The sequence below is a fragment of the Athene cunicularia genome (assembly GCF_003259725.1).
Source record: "Athene cunicularia isolate RWA chromosome 2 unlocalized genomic scaffold, athCun1 chr2_part1, whole genome shotgun sequence".
Lineage (NCBI taxonomy): Eukaryota > Metazoa > Chordata > Aves > Strigiformes > Strigidae > Athene > Athene cunicularia.
This window is the reverse complement of record NW_020799095.1, coordinates 110,886,402-110,905,163: the sequence shown is the minus strand read 5'-3', so window position 1 is coordinate 110,905,163 and position 18,762 is coordinate 110,886,402.

Sequence of the window (18,762 nt, the reverse complement as noted above, 5' to 3'; positions counted from 1 at the left end):
CCCAAACAAAACAAAACAAACCAAGACAAAACAGCAAAGACAACTTTCTAGTGCTTTAAATTAATGTGAACATAATTATTCCTATAATTATTTTGACTCTGAAAATCTTATCACAGTCTCTATCCCAAATATGATTAGAATCTATTGAATAGACTTCTGAGGAAACAGTGAATTTGTTTTAACTGAGATGGCTTCCTCAGCCCTATGCATACTCCAGATGTAACCAGATAATTTAACAGTCCTTTTCTGCATTTGTATTCAGCACTATTTTATCATTCCCATATAAGTGAAAATGTTAAGTGTTGATGTAATTAATTCAATATTTAAACACATATAAGAAAGAAATTCTGTTTCATTTATCTTGTGTTAAATCGCATTATGAATCATTGTTTTGTTACCATGTCTTATTCAGTATTAAAAAAACTCAAACCAAGACAAAACCAACAAACAACTTATTTACTGAAAGAAAGGTACTGTACAGCAAAATGACTTAATGGTCTTTGATACTGAATCAATAGGACAATGTATTTTCCATTAGTTACCTTTTTTTTTTTTTTTTTTTCCCCCCAAATATATTGGCTATTAAGTCTACTTTTTACAGTCTCTTTTAATAGTGCAGAAACATTTAAACTAATTTATATGCCACACTTCCTATCATTTCTGTGATGGAAAATATCAAGTCAGATTCCTTTTACATCATGAAAATAGGAAAAAATCTCTGAATAATTCTTATTTTGCTAAATTTTACATTTATACTTTAAACGCCTGCTTAGAACAATTGAGAATCAAATAATAAATGATTCTTCATTAGTGAAAGCAATTTTGTTACCAAGTGAGGTATTATTTTGTCTTGTAGAAGTTTCATGACTCAACAGCTGACTGGTGGCGAGACTGCCTTGAGAGCTTTTCCCCCAATCTACTCAATAGTTATTTATTTTATTGCCAAAGCACAATGTAGTTACTATTTTTGATGGAAAAAGAGATAGATAGAAATAATTACTCTAGCCTGTCTGCAGGTGAAAAAAGATCTGGAATATTTCATTCTAATCTGTAATTTCTTCTGTATAATCCTTTTTATTGTTTACTACCTGCCAGTCTCTGAATGGTGAATTGGAAGAATTAGGCTCTCACAATTTTTTTAAAGAAAACAAATAAGCTTATTTATTCCCTCTATTCCCCTATAGGGAAGTTCCAATCCATAGAGCTGTTGGAATTAAGTTTTTTGAGGAAATTTTCAATGTTTAGAAATGTGATGCTGAATATGAGAAAACTACAGTTTAAAAGAGCCTCCCATTTTAAAAAGAAAAGGTATGTCATATTTCTCAAGATTCCTACAAAGAGCTGGCAATAATAGGGAGATGGGCTGAAAAGCTGCTGAATTTCTTATGAGGACTAGACATTTAAATACAATTCAGACCAAAGTTTTGGAGCAATTCAATAGGACTTTTGCCAGTCTGCTTGCATTAAATAAATTTTATGTAAGTGGGTATAACAGTGGGGTTTTTTATTGTAAAAAGTGTGCTTTTAATAGGAATTCTTAGAATAAATTCCAGTTTTCTGTAATATTGTTTTATAATTCTGGATATTGTATTATGGAGACATTGACTGAGAAGATCAGTCTGCCTTGTATGTTTAAATAAAGATTGCAGTGACTTTCTTTGAGTCTAAAATGACACCATATGGAACTAAAAAACAGTAGTTGAACTTGACAATATTTGTAAGTGATTCTTTCTTGCAAGTATTGAAATCATAGTGGGATTAAATGGTATAAGCATCAACAGACATTTATTTTGTTGTGAGGGACCTCTTAACAAGCGTAGCTATCAGTCACCCACTTGCATTTTTGGTACCTGCATGAAACTTCACCTCTGGTGTACTCACTGGAGTGAAGCTCTGCTGTAACAAATGACTGAAAACTTTGCTGGAACATAAATGGATCACAAAAGTTTGTGCAGAAGTTGCTTTTGGCAGTAAAAATTGCCAGGCAATGCATCAGCTATTCCTCTATTTCACTAACTCTTACATCGCATGTACCAGGTAATGTTAACCACCTGCTGAACAGTTTCAAAGAGCCAGTTAGTTCCATCTTCATGTCTTTCCCCCACTCCCCAGTGCTACTCTGTAGACACTTTGACATTTATAATAATCTTCTAAAATATTTAAAATGTTCTGCTGCTGTTTAGTCCATCTGTTCCTTGCTGACAGTTGTCTGACCCTCTCTGTTCACCATATTGGCAATGGTTAAACTAATGCCCCAAATGGCAAAAAAGTATTACCTTGTTCTCTTGCATAGCTGTTTATCTTCCCTTTGTTTATCATTCTTTAAATTAAAAAGTGAAATCCTTGCTCCAGATGCAGCCAAATCCATCACTGATCCTACTAATAATGGAAAAAAAAAAAAAAAAAAAAAAAAAGTGATATTTCAGTAAACATGGATTGTGGTAGTGCTTTCCAAACATATTGTGGAGTCTGTTCAGCAAAAGGGTTTAATTTTCCCAAGGGCTCATATCGCAGTAGCTCAGAAGTAAAATACACAAATAATATAAATAAAACATGACATTTCCAAAGCATATAAATACTATAAACTTTTGCTTTTGTGGAATAAGATTACAGAAGGCATCATCAAAATCGGCTGAAACAACAGTAACATGAATAGAGAATTGTCCTTACTAGTCTTGGGTTTTAAGAGGAAAGACATACAAATACAGCATTTTGCTTTGGATCAGCTTTAGGTTAACATTTCTATCAGTTTAAAAGCAAATCAGACAAGATTCTGTTTTGGCTTTGGCTGAGCCAAAAATCTCCTGAGCTCTTTTCATGAGATTTTGGCCAACTTGAATAACCAAAAGGAAAAAGATATTATTTACCTTCCAAAATTCTTAAATTTCAGCATATTTGGGGAATCAGATTTAAAAGAAAAATAATTTTTATGATTTTATGATGGATTTCAAACTATATAAAGAGACAAATTCCACAATAATGATTTTTGTAAATGTAAAGATCAAAGGAACTATGGTTAAATAATAAATCATTCTTCTGCCAGGAAAGCTTTTCAGAATATTATGCTAAAATATAATGCTTGATGTTAAAAGTGGCTTACAGAGAATGAATGATGAGCTGCCATACTCTGCTGTTCTTAATATAGTTTTTAAATAGAGTAAACTTAAAAGCATGAAAAATGTACAAATGAGGAAGACAGGTTATGTGTTTTTTCTTGGAAGAAGTTCTAGGCACCTCAAAGGCTTCTGCCATTCCGAACAGCAGAAATAAATGTTGGCTTTTTGTGCTTCAGCAGTTTTGGGTTTCAACAGGACTTTGACGTTGGCATGGCTTTTTTGTTTGGTTTAATTTTGGGGGTTTGATGTGTCTTTCACTGTAATGATTGAATACAATTTTAAGTGTGCAGGTTGGGATTGCTAGTTAGGAAGTGAGTATGATTTTAATTCTAAGCATCAGAGAATCCACAACTTCTCATCACTCTTTCCTGATTTGTTGGACAGCTTCCTGGAAATCTCCATGATGTTAAATTCCTAGTGATCTTAAGAAGAGTGAGTGGCTGTTTAATCATTGTTTCTTCATTAGGAATTTTTTTTTTCCCTCTCCTAGTGAATTTCCACAAGTAACATTAAGATTTTTTCCTTCACTCAGTTTTCCAAACCCAAATTCTTGCTTCCCATGACACTCAAGTTTCAACTGTTCCCTAAAATCAACAATCGGATGCTGACTGCTATACTACTCCCCCTTTATGACCATCTTTTGACAAGCAAAATAACAGCAAGAGGTATTCCTCCGGCATATACCAGAAAGAAGGGGAAGAGATATTTTCCTGCCAAGGATAATTTGCTCTAATCGGGCAGCCAACACATTGTCAGAAGCAGAGGTAAAACCACTAGTTGGTAAAGGAAAATAATAAAATAAATAATAATTATTTGATCTAATAATCATTCAGCCTGATGAGTTTCACCATGTTTTTGAAAAGTAATGCTGGAGGTAGGAAGAATGCTCAACTTAATGTCAATTCATGGAAAAATCATGTAGGATAAAAGCATTGTCAGGCACCTAGGAAATAAAACTATGGTCTTCTCATGAAGTAGCTAGGTTAAACTAATCTAGCTTTCCTCCAAAACAAACTAATAGGCCTTTTACATAGAAGAGAAACAATACTTTGATTGTGAGAAGCATTTTGACACAGTTGCTGAATATACTGTCACAAGCAAAGGATACCTAATAAAAATAGAACTTAACATCTCTTATGCACGTGCATAATCTGAGAGGAAGAAACAAACTTTTGAAATTATCCATTGAACTTAACTTTGAAAGGGTCTCTTTTGCTGCCAGTATTGGTCAATACTTTCCACTTCTGACTGGGAGATAGAATTGCTATAATTACCAAATAGGCAGTTATTAGGAATTCAAGCTCCCTTTAAGAGTAAAGTAGCATTTGGATGACTTTTCCTGTAGTGAACAGTATTTTCATTTTTTTCTTCCAGCTACAAGTCTAATTAATCAAATGCATAGTATCACACCCAGGTAACAATAATCAATGGTCCATATAAAGGTTGCTGTCTGCATTCAGAGGCCTGCAGTTTAAGAAAGGTGTTGAACACTGAGAGGATGTTGAGTTAAGGAGCAGTGAGAACAATCAGGGGTCTGGAAATGGCCATCTGTAAGGACTATTTGCAAGAATTCGAATGGTTTACACTGGAGAAGGCTAAGGGGAGATCTGATGATACCCTTAAAAACTTTAGAAGTCGCTAACAAAGAGAGAGAGAAGTATAAAATCTTCTCCACTGTGGAAAGGATGAAGAGGAGTCTTGAGTTTAAATTACTCCAAGGAATGTTTAGGATAGCAGGAAGAAAACACCTTTCTAGCACTGAGGAATATTAAAGAGTGAAATTGGCTCCTGTGGTCTCCAAAAGAGTGATGTTCTACCCAGAAACTCCAGCTGTTGCCACTGGGTTTAGGAACAGCTCAACAGCTACTTGTCAGGAGTGCAGTATCTGCTCTTGCTAGCAGTGCATGGAAAAGCTCTTTAAAGTCCCTCTACTTTTGTTTCTATTATTCTCCCAAATGTTTGACATAATCTAGACTGCACATATCGGTTTTATTTTTCAATTGGAGTCGTCTTTGGAGTCGAAGGGGTTTGGGTTTTTGCTTCCACCTTTCCTCATCCAGCCAGTGATCCCACGGAGCTGCACGTTGCTTGACGGTGTCAATAAATATGCTTAGCTCTCCCTCTAGTGGCGTCACTTGGTTGGGATTTATTTAGTGGAAGGTTTTCTCCTCTGACCGGTGAAGCCTGATACCCGTAGGCACCGGGAATCTGGCGACAGATGTGCTATAATCTCAAATGAGGTTTAGCATTTCCAGTCCAAATTCTCGTTGTCCCTTATACCGCTGATCACACTTGGAGACTCATCTGCGAGTGCTGGTTGAAGCAGGCAATGTAAAGGGGGCAGCTTTATGGTGAAAGTTTCCAACGGTCAAATTCACGTTAGCCCTGATAGCAACAGATAGTATCTCACATTTTCTGCCTCAGTCTTTTTAATTTTAAATAAGCGATGTATCTAAAACTTCAATAGCTTTCTATGGAGTAGGCACGGTTTTTAAAGGGGAGGCAGATATTTTTAAAAAGTCAAATCACAGAAAAGGCAACGTTGGGTAGAAACAGGGGAAATTGTAGATGGTCTCAAGACCCTGAAAATTAATTTGCAAGTTGATATTAGGGATTAAAATGGTTTGACAAGCTACTCAGCTTTCCAGCCACACTTGGGGTGGCAACTCCAGGTGCCTTGCCAGTTGCTTGTTCCTTCTGGTGCCCAACCTTGGAGGGAGGCAGTGGACCTTGTAACTCAGGGCAAGGGGACTCCGATGCCACATGTACTGACAGAGTTAGGCTCACCGTACACACACGCACACCTCTCTACTTCTCGGTTTGCTCTAGTTATCCCTTGGGGACATTCATCTTTTTCACTGCTCTGTTCCCTGTGTCATTAAAAACAGGAAGTTTTTTTTATTTTCACAGTAAAAGTGTGGCATTGTATTTTTAAACCTGTACAGTATCATACACCAACAAAATTATACCCAGTACAAGGGCTTTGATCTGGGTGACTATGTTAGACAAGGCACTTGTCTATGTTTGACTGGTGGTACTGATTCAGCATTTGTCTTGCTGTGGTTTACTTTGTACTTTTATTCAGACAACTTCTTACAGATTTGGAGGGGGAAAACATAACAAAACAAAACAAAGTCCAGAAAAATCAATCATGTTTATGCATTATTTTTTTTTTTAGTAACAAGTTGTAGTGAAATTAATCTGTGGAAACACTGCACCCTCATGGAGAAATGTGAAGTTTAGAAACTGTTTTGCTACCAAGTTATTTTTTTTATGTAGAAATGTAGATTGTTCCTGAAAATGTGTTTGTTCTATTGCACCACAATTATCTTTTCTTTCTGAACAGCAAAACTGCTATATTTTCAAACAGTTTTTTGTTTGTTTTTTCTTTCTTTATTTGGCAATGGCAAGTAAACTAAATCTAGGAGTGAAAAGCTCGAGATGGAAGAGTAATGCTTTATAAACTGGATTGTGTAGATCAGATACTATGAAATTTTTACTAAGCTTCTCAAGGAAGTTGAGGATTTGATATTTTAACCTCACTACTGTGAAAAGATTTCAAGAGAATATGTTATTCTTTTTAGTAATGCTTTGTGCTTTTAATGTTCATTATTATACTTTATAAGGGAAAAATATTAGTTTCATGCATAAAGTCAAATTCTTGAAATATGTATATATCTGAGTCTGATGTTAAAAGCAAAGAAATGGTAGCATAATACAAGTCTTTTAGACAGGGCACCACAATGAATCTTAATGCAAATGTCTGAAGTATTTCATATTCTATTACTGAAGTTCAGCCTTTTGATTGAATTATTTTCCTCAGCTTCACTCTCAGGAATTATTAATAATGAGTCATTGTTGGAGCTAAAATTAACTATCCCTATACAATAAACCAGAGTTCTGAGGCCAGCTACTCACTTCTAAATCCTTATGAACTTAGACACTGAACTATGTTTAGGCCATGACAGCAACAGAAATAGTGTTTTCTGGCTGCTGAACCCAATAGGGTGTTTTTTCCATTTCTACAAGTACAAATTTCCTTTACAGACTTCAGCTCCTGGGTTGAGCTTCAACAGAAGCTGGAGTAATATTATGTATTAAAATTTGTTTACATTATATTTCCAAAGTGACATGAAACTGTTACAGCCCACATGTTGTTTAATAGTCCGTTTATATAATAAATAATGATTTTAAATCCTAAATCAGTAAATAATGCTCAGAAGATGATACAAAAAGATATTTGTAGACTCAGAGATTTTTTTCTGTAAGAAAGCTCTTTGTGTTTAAAGTAGTTGATAATTATAAATAATGTTGCAAACGAATGCTGAATGAGAGAAGATATAAAATGTTACTTACTTGTGACCGATTGAATTAGTCATGCAGACTATAAATTACTGATGATTAATGTGCACCTGTTATGAATAAAATAGAACAACATTTTATCAACACTTGTTATAATCTTCTATTAGAAATGTGGAAACATCCTTCTTCATTCTCCAAATGTAATTTTAGCACACTTTAAACATTGCGATTTTAAAGCCTTCCCAACTGCTTCATGATGCTACAGTATCTTTCAGTAATTACAGTGAAATATGCTTAATAAATGAGGGTGAAATAGCACTGTCTGTTATGTCTCAACACAATAAATGTGTATCTCAGCAAGTGGCAGTTTGATATGTGTTCCTTTGTATTTTGGTTGCATTATAAATTGAATAGGATATTGCAGAGACAAGGCAAACTTCACCCCTATTGCAAAAGGGGAAAATGTCAGGACTGTATGTAGGCTTTCAATTATTTAATTTAGTAATAAAAAATGCTTGAATTCAGAAGTGGTGGAAAAAGATGTGGCAGAGTGTTATGTTCTGTCTGTTTTATTTATGATAATTATCTATGATTTAACATCTTCCAGTTTTGCATCCTTTCTTTAAAAATGGATTTTCAGCAATAGCAAGAAAGTCTCAGGTATCGATTTTTAGGCTTCATGTTTACAAGATTAAGCCTTAAAACATGACCTGAATGTTCAAAAGATAAACAATGGAAATACTGAAACTCGTCTTTTTCCTTACTTCCTTAACTATGACTTTTAAGAGATGGGAATGATGCTAACCTCAGTTTTCTAAAAGTTGTGTGTTTAGGCTATATACCATGTATTTATAATTATTTATATTATGGTGCTATAAATCAAGCATAAATCTAATTCAAATTTATATTACTAGAAAATTCCACTAACTGAATTTAGATACACTAGGACACAGTTTGGAGTGCCTGGGACACTCTCCTTGCAACGCTCAGGTCATTCTGATGAATGTGAGGGAGGTTTCAGTGCCACTAAGAGCCACTGGAAGATGCTTTTTCCTGCCTTGACCCTTGCGTTGCCCGCCCATCACCTGGACTTTGTGTGACTCACAGAGGGAGTGCCCTTAGACACAGTGGAGAGCACACCAGGTAGAGAACTTGTGCCACAGGCCTGATTGAAAGACTCACCTCAGCCTCAGATGAAAGACACACTTTGGTTTCTAACTTGAAAAATGGTTCTTTGTCCAAGTCAGGTTAAAGTCTAAATACATATACAAGCACTTATTTGCAACAATTAAAACAGACAACACAAATGTCTGTAACTTTGCAAAGTGATGAAGGTGGATAAACAGAAGAAAATCTGTGTTTAATTTGCTTGTACTAAGTAAAATTCCGCCTCTCCCCCTGCCCCTCCTCCCTTCACCCCTCTCTTTCCTTCTTGGTCCAGTAATGCACAGGGTCACAGTCTCTGCACTCCTCCTTCCTCTTGGAGGATATCTTAGCTTTTATACACAGTCTGACCTTTCAAGCCTTCTAGGCAGTGTTGCTGCTGTTTTCTGCAGCTTACATAGGAGGCAAATGTTTTCTGTTATAGTAGGAATCATCTAATGACTTTCCTGATCAGTAAACATGCTTTTATTAGGTGACTATTTGATATTCCTCACTGAGTTGAGCATCTTTCACTGGACCTTATATCAGTGTGTACATTAAAAATATACATGGCAAATCCAGTCATTTTACTGGTTGAAATTCCTCGCCCATTTCTGGTTTGATATATTGTAACATAAAGTTAGGAATAAACTGTTATTTGCAGTTTGATCAAATCATATTCTTTATCAGTGTATATATACTATGGTGGTTTATAACATTGCTTTATTTTTAGCATGCAGAATAGTTAATAGCTAACAAAAGAACTTACACTAAAGGCTTTCCATGTCTTTTTAATGTACACTTTGTCATGTATAAGCAAATAAGGAAGTTGTAGGAAAATATAGCATCTGCCTACTCTATCCTTCAAGAGAATGACTCGAGAAAAGTGGACTGACATCAGTATAAAAAAAAAAAAAAAAAATGTTTTCCATTAATAAGAATAGACATCTCATGTTTAATATTAGAACTTCGTCCTCATTGAAAAAAGTCCATGGTAGACAGTTGCAAGATGTTTGACAAATATTGTCTGTGGCTCTTAAATAGCAGCCGGATATGCAAAACCAGTGACATGGTGACCTCTCAAGTTTTGCATATAAGCAAAAGCCAAAACATTTTCATGAAAAGGAACTCTGTGTACTCAGAGTGAAATAGCCTGTGGAACTAGAAATTAAATCTTCCTATTACACTTTCTGCAAGGTATGAATACTATTGTAAAATGGTTTTAATCTTTGTTTTACTATTCTTAGGGCTAAGAGTGCAACTGTAAAAGAGTGCATCTGAGACAACTTCCAGATAAACTGAATTTAGAAGAAAATTATAACTATGTGCTATTGCAAGGCAAACCAAAAAATTGAACAAGTGCAAAAGGAGTTTCCTGAAAAAAAATGTAAACGTCTTGATCTGATGTGAAAATTTTGGTATGTGTCTTGACTGTGTGTTTCCTCATGAGAATCCTGATGGGGAACTTTGGTGCTGAGGTGTATTTGAGTGAGTCTAAGAAGGAAATAATCTAGATAATGGAAATACTGTTATATATTTACAGCAGAAGAAGATCTAAAGATGAATATTTACAATTAGCTCAAATATTATACTAAACAATAGTATTTCCTTCATAGTATAACTTATTGGTCCACACCAGGTATAATGTTAAACATCAAAAATAAAAACAGTAGTGAAAGAACATTTTACATTTCTTGTTATGATTTTGTTTAATTTTAATTTAAAAAATAAGTGAAACGCTGCTTTCTCAAACATCCCATTGCTTTAATATTAGTGCTTAAGTACAAAAATATTTAAAAAAAAACATGGCAAAAAATACATTATTACTATAATCCAATTAAAAGAACTTCATTATGTGTTTGCAAATACAAATGAATATTTAATTTGTTCCTTAGAAGTAATTAAAACTGAGTTGAGTTTTGTGACTTCCACCCAAACTGTTTCTGATATAGAAATGGAAATACTTCTACATTGATTTGAAAGGCATGAGCGCAAAAAACAGTCTGCTTCATTTGTCAGTTTTGATCTTTCAAGGTCATATAGAATCATAGACTCATAGAATGGTTTGGCGTGGAAAAGACCTGAAAGATCATCTAGTTCCAACCCCCCTGCCACTGGCAGGGACACCTTCCACTAGCCCAGGTTGCTCACAGCCCCATCCAGCCTGGCCTTGAACACTGCCAGGGAGGGGGCAGCCACAGCGTCTCTGGGCAACCTGTGCCAGTGTCTCACCACCTTCACAGAAAATAATTTCTTCTTTATATTTAATCTAAATCTTTCAGTTTAAAATCATGACCCCTTGCCCTATCACTACACTCCCTGACAAAGAGTTCCTCACCCTCTTTCCTCTAGGCCCCATTTAAGTACTGGAAGACCTGGATAAGGTCTCTCTAGAGACTTCTCTCATCCGAACAACCCCAGCTCTCTCAGACTGTCCTCATAAATTAGGTGCTCCAGCCCTCCCAGTCATCACTGAGGCTCTCCTCTGGACAAGGCACATGGAGAGTAGAGACATTATTCACAACTGCATCAGCAACTCTTGTTTTCCATGCAATTTAACGCTTCCTGGAGTTGTTCCTGATAGAATATCCCTTAAGGCAGTACCTGTAAGTTACAGTCCATCGTGGGACTTGTATTTCAAGACATTCTATTTAACAAAATCAACATGGTACAAATTTGAGGAGAGAGATGTATTTTGCATTATTTTCTGATAAACATTTTGCTGCTTCTCATGTTAAAGACTAAGCCTAAACTTGCCTCCCAAGCCAAAAATCAGCAGCAGCCTGTAGAGTCAGTGATAGCAACTACTATGCCAAGACAAGTCTGGGGGTAACTCTACTAGAGTCCGTTGATTTTCTCTGAATATATATTGATTTGCAGTGAGCACAGTATGTGACTCAGTACATTTATCATATGCAAAATAAGAAAAAAAATCATTTTTTTAATTCTATAACTTGGTGTAGGGCGATGATGGGAGCTTGAAAGTCAGATGTGTTGTCCACTACTAACAAACAATCAAAACAAGCCAGTACAGATAGTGAGAACTGTGAATTCCTTCTTCCTGATCCATGCCATCAGCTTGCTTTTCACATAGTGGGACCAATTGTAAGGAGGAGAGGTGCATAATTACATCTCTGTGGTTTCTTTTGGCTTTCTGCTGAGGTTGAAAACAAAGCTGCCTGTTATGATGGTGAGACTTGTGGGGTCTGTCATACTTTGTTTAGAGCTGGACTAAGCAAATACATTTCACATAGATCATACATTACCGTAGTTTCTTTTTCAGCACTGAGAGCAGTGGGGTCTGAGGAGTTTACAAATAACTCTAATCTTCAAATCTTACCAGAAAAAACCCCAAAATTAAAGTTGTTGGCTATTTGGTTATTTAATTATCTTTATAGCAACAGCTGCATCATTTGCAAACACTCAAATCTGATTAAAATTAAAGAAACTGAATTTACTAGCCAAATATTTCAGACTAATGATCACTGAAATGGCAGTTAGCCAAAATATTTAACAATTTAACTTCTGGTAGTGCATACTGTTTGAGTTCTCTAGGATCCACTGCCTTATTAAATTTAATTTGTGATGACTTTCTGAAGTTCTCTGTAGCTAAGTTACAACACCAGCAAGCTGGTTACATTTTTTCTCATGACGGAAATTGTCTCTTGGGAGATGATAAATGACTACTTGACTTGTTCTCTGAGGATGTTTAAGGTCTTCCAGGTTCTTTACAAGTGTCTTGGTGGTTAGTCACAAGTGATGTCCCCCAGGACTCGGTTTTGGGGCCACTCCTGTTCAACATCTTTACTGATGTGGATGAGGGTATCGAGGGCACCCTCATGATACCAAGTTGGATGGGAGTGTTGATCTGCTCGAGGGCAGGGAGGCTCTGCAGAGAGACCTGGACAGGCTGGAGTGATGGGCTGAGGCCAACTGGAGGAGTTTCCATAAGGTCAAATGCCGGGGGCTGCCCTTGGGCCACAACAACCCCCAGCAGCGCTACAGGCTTGGGGAGGAGTGGCTGGAGAGCTGCCAGTCAGAGAGGGACCTGGGGGTGTTGATTGACAGCTGGCTGAACAGGAGCCAGCAGTGTGCCCAGGGGGCAAGAAGGCCAATGGCATCCTGGCTTTTGTCAGCAATAGCGTGGCCAGCAGGGACAGGGAAGGGATCTGACCCCTGTACTCGGCACTGGTGAGGCCGCCCCTCGATTCCTGTGTTCAGTTTTGGGCCCCTCACTACAAAAAGGACATTGAATGACTCGAGCGTGTCCAGAGAAGGACACTCCAGTGTCTGGAGCAGGGACTGGAGCACAGGTCGTACGGGGAGCGGCTGAGGGAACTGGGGGTGTTTAGTCTGGAGAAGAGGAGGCTGAGGGGAGACCTCATCGCCCTCTACAGCTACCTGAAAGGAGGGTGCAGAGAGCTGGGGATGAGTCTCTTTAACCAAGTAAAGAGCAATAGGACAAGAGGTAATGGCCTCAAATTGTGCCAGGGAAGGTTTAGACTGGATATTAGGAAGCATTTCTTTCCAGAATGGGTTGTTAGACATTGGAATGGGCTGCCCAGGGAGGTGGTGGAGTCCCCATCCCTGAAGGTGTTTAACAGTCAGGTCAACATAGTGCTTAGGGACATGGTGTAGTTGGGAACTGTCAGTGCCAGGTTAATGGTTGGACTGGATGATCTTCAAGGTCCTTTCCAACCTAGATAATTCTGTGATTCTGAGATGCTGATGTCATCTCTTTGAGTGCAACCATCCATACAATTTCTTATTGTATTGGATTCCTTATGTACCTATATGTGCCATTTCCTTATGTACTAATATGTACTCTTCTCACTCAGATGCTTTGTATGAAGATATTTCGTGTGTTGTGATGCATAGTCTCCAACAATAGTACATTGCACTAATTTCCTAGACAGGAAAATATGATTTAGCAGAGTCTGTTGAAGGCCTGTTAGCAGTTCATGGAAATATTAATGACTGTTCTATTCAGATAAGGCTGCTTATGTTTAATGTCTTAGTTTCTCCTTTCTTATTATTACTAATAGTCTCCGTATGAAGAATGTGTTCATTGTACTTTCTGTGGTGCTTGTATTCCATGCAATATTTTAATTTATTACTCTGAAAGGAGTTGGTCACACACATACAATTAGGATTTCTAAAGGGAATAATTGGTCTTACTAGGAAAATTAAAATTCAACCAACAAATCATCCAACAAAACCCAAAAATTCTTTCCAGCTAGAATGTCTAAGATTTTGGTTAAATAGAAATACCCAAACTAATTAAATCACTTCAGGCTATAGTTGTTAATATTTCAGTATGCCTTAAAAGTAAGAAACTATCAAAGCAAAGTAGTTTGCAAAACATACTTTTTTAATTTTAAATCCTACACTGACTGATTTAACTTTTGACCCAGAGTTATTTCTCATCGCAATCAAATTAATGCACTTGTTCTTTGGTTCCAGAGTTTTGACTCGTAAGTGCTGTGGAAGTAGATTGATGCTTAAAGCAGGAAAACAAGACAGCCAAGATAGAATTAATTGCCTGTTTATAAATGGTTCAATATTTGACAGCTTTTGGGGTTTGAGTTCATTACCTTTACTGTTTAAAGAGATTGGACCACAAGTCAGGAGATTAAAAAGTAATATATTTTGATCTGCCTTCTGTATGTCCCTTGATTGCTGTAAATAAATGCATATGTGTGATTGGAAGAACTTCCAACATCTGCAGATCTTTCTGAACTAATATTTCATCTTACTGTGGTGTGCTTTCCTTAGAGAATCCATCTGTACAAAGCCATAAGGAGAGAGTACCTCTCTTGAAAAGCACATAGAAGTGACAAACATGGTGACAAGTCTGTATCGTGGCTGCTAGAGATGAGAGGGACAATAATCTTCGAGAAGGCCCAGCACACATCTATAAAATGGACTGTCTGGAAGAGATTTTATCACCAGCTGAAATATCTGAAAACTATTATACTCTTTAATATTGACCTAAAACTCAGGTTGTTCATCCTTCTTCCTCTCATGTGTGCTTTGAAAATGAGAAAGATTTTTACTAAATCAAAGTCAAAGTTTTATGGAACTCCTGTGCTTGGGTTGAAACAAAGAGTGAATCTGTGTATTTTTATTATGCATATTAATGATGTATATACAACAGATATAAAAGCAGATCTGTATTTACTTTTAAATATCATGTTTTGCAAAATAAATTTAGGTATTATGCACATATAAGATTTTTTCATCCCAATATTTTGTTACAGTATTGGGACCACAACCTTTGGATACTGCAAATAGCTTCTTTCTTCTCTGGTATATAAGCAAATGCTGGGACAAAGCAGAGAGTTATCCTCTGAGTGAGCTAGCCCATTAAAGGGTATAATCAGACAGTCTAGAGTACTGGAACAGAAATGAAACACTGGGAATGAAAAACCTGCAGAGCTGTTAAGTTAGCTCTAACCCGCTTTTATTTTTGATCATCTGAAAGGATATTTTTCCATAGGCCTCTATGTTGTGATCAGTAGAATTCCTGTGTTACAAAATATTATAGGATGGCGTGCTGTCAATCCATGTGCTGAGGCTATTTATTTTAAGATGATTAATAAGATTAATGTTGCTTACCCTGAGAAGTATTTAATTGTTAGGATTGAGCATGATATCTTGTTTCCTGGTTATGATGTTCCCACGGAGATACATGGGGTTCTGACGTTTTGCTTATGTGTTACTATCTTTCCACTGAAACAGAGTGCACTTCCGCATCCACTTGGAAGATGGTTTTGCAAATCTCAGCCTGAACAGGCAACTGAACCTTGGTCTCACCAAGACCTAAATGTGCTGTCAAACTATTTTTAAGTGGTTCAGGATAGAAGCAGAGTAGAAAAGTGCTACTGCTTTATGTAGTTGTTTTACAGAGCAAGATGTTTTTTTGACATTCCATGATCCTTCCACTGCTGCAAGAGAAACCACCACCTTTCCTTCAAGCTTACTATACACTTACTGTAGGTACTTCACCTTTTCATGAGGCTAGTGAAAATGAATGATAGTATTTTAGGAGATGTTAAAGTAAAAAAAATAAAATAATAAACTCCACTCAGAAACTATTTATTTAATTCTCTACTCCTTTCCATGTGAGATGTTTTCTGTAGTTGTACCAGGTTTTTTTTTTTTTCCTTTGCACAGTAATCTTTATACTGCCTCTGAGGTCTGGTCTCTTCATATAGTCAGTCATAAATCTCTTCATTATATTTAAAATGTGGATTTTATTTCTTTTACTGTGGAAGCCATTAAGGAGTATCTTGCCTTCAATAAGCCTACTGAAGTAATGTTTTATGGAGATTAACTTGTCTAAGACAACTGTAACCTTCACTTTTGTATAACTCCAACAGGATTTTCATTCCAATAAAAATATCTTTAATTTCCTTTTGAAAAACCTCTGTTTTGTCCAGATGTAAATATCTAACGCAAATCTGGGCAGGGGAAGTTCTGTCTTTAAAATAAGTCTTTTTTTTTTTAAAAAAAAAAAAAAAAGAGGGTCCTGTCCACAGTGTGGAAGGTTGTTCAATCTCTTTTTTCTACACTACCAGCTTGGAAACTTAGTAGCATCTTTGCATGGAAGTGGTTGTAGGTAGTTCTGCAATTACAACTAACTTGCAATTACAAACAATTGCTAGGCATCTGCAGAATGCAAATATCTAATGAATAACGTGATATGCTTAAGAAACTTGTGTCCTGTGTATTACAGATAATAGCACAAGAAGGCAGTTACATGAAAAGTATCATATTTTTTAATGAAGCTTGCTTGTTCAAGCTGTACGCACCAGTTCTTGAACACATATGATCCAAAGCGTTATTCCAGACCACAGTTCCCTTTGCAACCTCAACCTGCATGCTAACGCTACCAATGTTTGACTCTAATTAGAAGGCTGGGAGTGAGCTTCTTTGCTGTTTCTCCTTTCCGCCCTCAGGGAGCTTACATTGGCCCACTAGAGCCACAGGATTTTGTCAGAGGCCCTTTAGCAATAACGTTCTGAGAAAATAAACTTACTTTGCATAATGGCACTCTCTGGTAACTAGTGACTCCAGTGTCTAAATATACTAAACTACATATATTCTGAACATTCAAAGAGGAGTGACCAAACATAAGTGAAAGTATTCCTGCCTTGTTAAAGAGGTAAAGAGTTTGACTCTCAATTTCAGAAATGCCCACCTCATTAGATTATAAAGTTATAAAAATTCATTCATGTAACTAATTTATCAGTGTTGTTGCACATTTTCTCACTAGGCATTGGTCCTCATTAAAAATAAAGGTTGAATTTCCTCAATGTAACTTAGTTCCATTAAGTTTCAGTCTTAGATATACTGTTTAAATGTATACACCCTGCATCATTGTGGTAACACTTGCATAACCTAATGTCACTCTTTATTGTGTGTTTCTGAGCGCTAGGGTAGCAGAAACAAATAGAAAGAAACATTACAGAAAATGAGTTGGAACAGTGCCAGGCACACTTTACTAACTGTCGCCTTGAAAAATTCAGACACCCCAAACCCCACCCTACAAAGCAGAAAATGAATGAAATGGAATTAATACTATTTATAATGTAAAAAATTCAGGGAACAAAAGGCAAATCTTCAGTAATGCTGTATTGAGGAAAGCAAATACATGCCCCATGGAGTAGTTAGTCTATTTGAGAACTAGAAAAAGTTTAAATGTACAACAGAAATTTTGGCAAGTGATATGATTAGTCCCATGTAAACTGTTGCTACAAGATTTTGTTTGCTATTAAGAGAGGCTTGTGGTGTCTTTATGAGATAAAGATAAATCTTTATGAGATAAAGATAAAGATAAATCTTTATGAGATTCTTGTATGTCTTCATGATATAAAAAGTCAGTATTCAATATTTTAAGGTTTATGAGCCTGATTTCTTTACTGACATCAGGAAATGCATAATTCCTCGATTCTAAAAGTAAACATATATTAGAGTACTACATTATATCTATCTGTCAAGGAGCCCTTAGCTTCATTTTGCTTTAAAATCAAGAAAATAAAAGACCATATCTTTTCTCTTCAGTATTATCCAATGTTTCCAAATTATGTCTTTTCCTCATTCATTTTCTAATTAACAATTTTAATTTTCTGTGGTTTTTTTTTTTTTTTTTTTTTTTTTTAGGAATGAACTCTATTAACTTAGAGTCTATTCTAAGACTCTAAGTTAATAGAGTTCCTAAGACAAGTTAGTTTTTTTCTCATTTTTGAGCTATGCTATACATTAAGCATCTTAAGAAATCTTTCAGAAAAAATATTTGAGCTTGTCACAATATAAAATAACACATAAGGTTAACCTTAAGCTGTATGCAATCTTGATACATATATGTAACAATTTTAAGAGCAGGTAGACTTTATGTTAGCTCTATATTTGACTCTTTTACTCCAAGCTTCTTCTGAACACTGTGATCCTTGAACTGAAATTAATAATTTATATATAAGTGTTGAAGAAATTAAATTTTGATTCTCAAAACCACAGTATGACACTTGCTCAAGTTTGTCTAGTTCTCAACCTCAAATCAGGAACCTCAGAGCACTTGGTTATTTAACTAAATCAAGGAATTCTGTGTGATATTTCGCTAAGGAAAATAATTTATAATTATAAGCCAAAGAATAATTTATGTCTTAGAGAGGAAGATCTGTATCTCTACAATGCCTTCCATAAGCAACTCAGATAAATGTTCCATAAATTAGCAAAAGAACAGCCCAAAAGGGCTGAGAGTTACACCAATTCATCAGGTAAGCAAAAAATTTTGGCACAAAAATGACATAAAATTGTTCTTTTTTTTTTTTTTACTATGTTAAATCTGCTTTGTATTGAAAGGCTTGGCTTCTTACATGGGGCAATGGGACAAAGTAATAGGAGGATTATCTGTTCCTTTGTTGTTTGATAATATCTGAAACTGTAGCTCTAATTGAAGTAAGATTATGGAGCTGTGAAGGGGAAGGGATGTCCAGCCATGTATTTAATGCCCTCATTTTTCTGTCTACTTCATGGTCTCACGGGGGCACAGTTAGAAGCACTGGCATTTTGTATCCCTCTTTGGCTGCAGAGCTGAGATAATAGCCTCTGTATTCTAAGCTAGTGATGGAACCACTAGCCTTTGAGGAGGGAAAATGGAGGTCATATTTGAGAAGATTAACTCAAAGTGCATACTTAG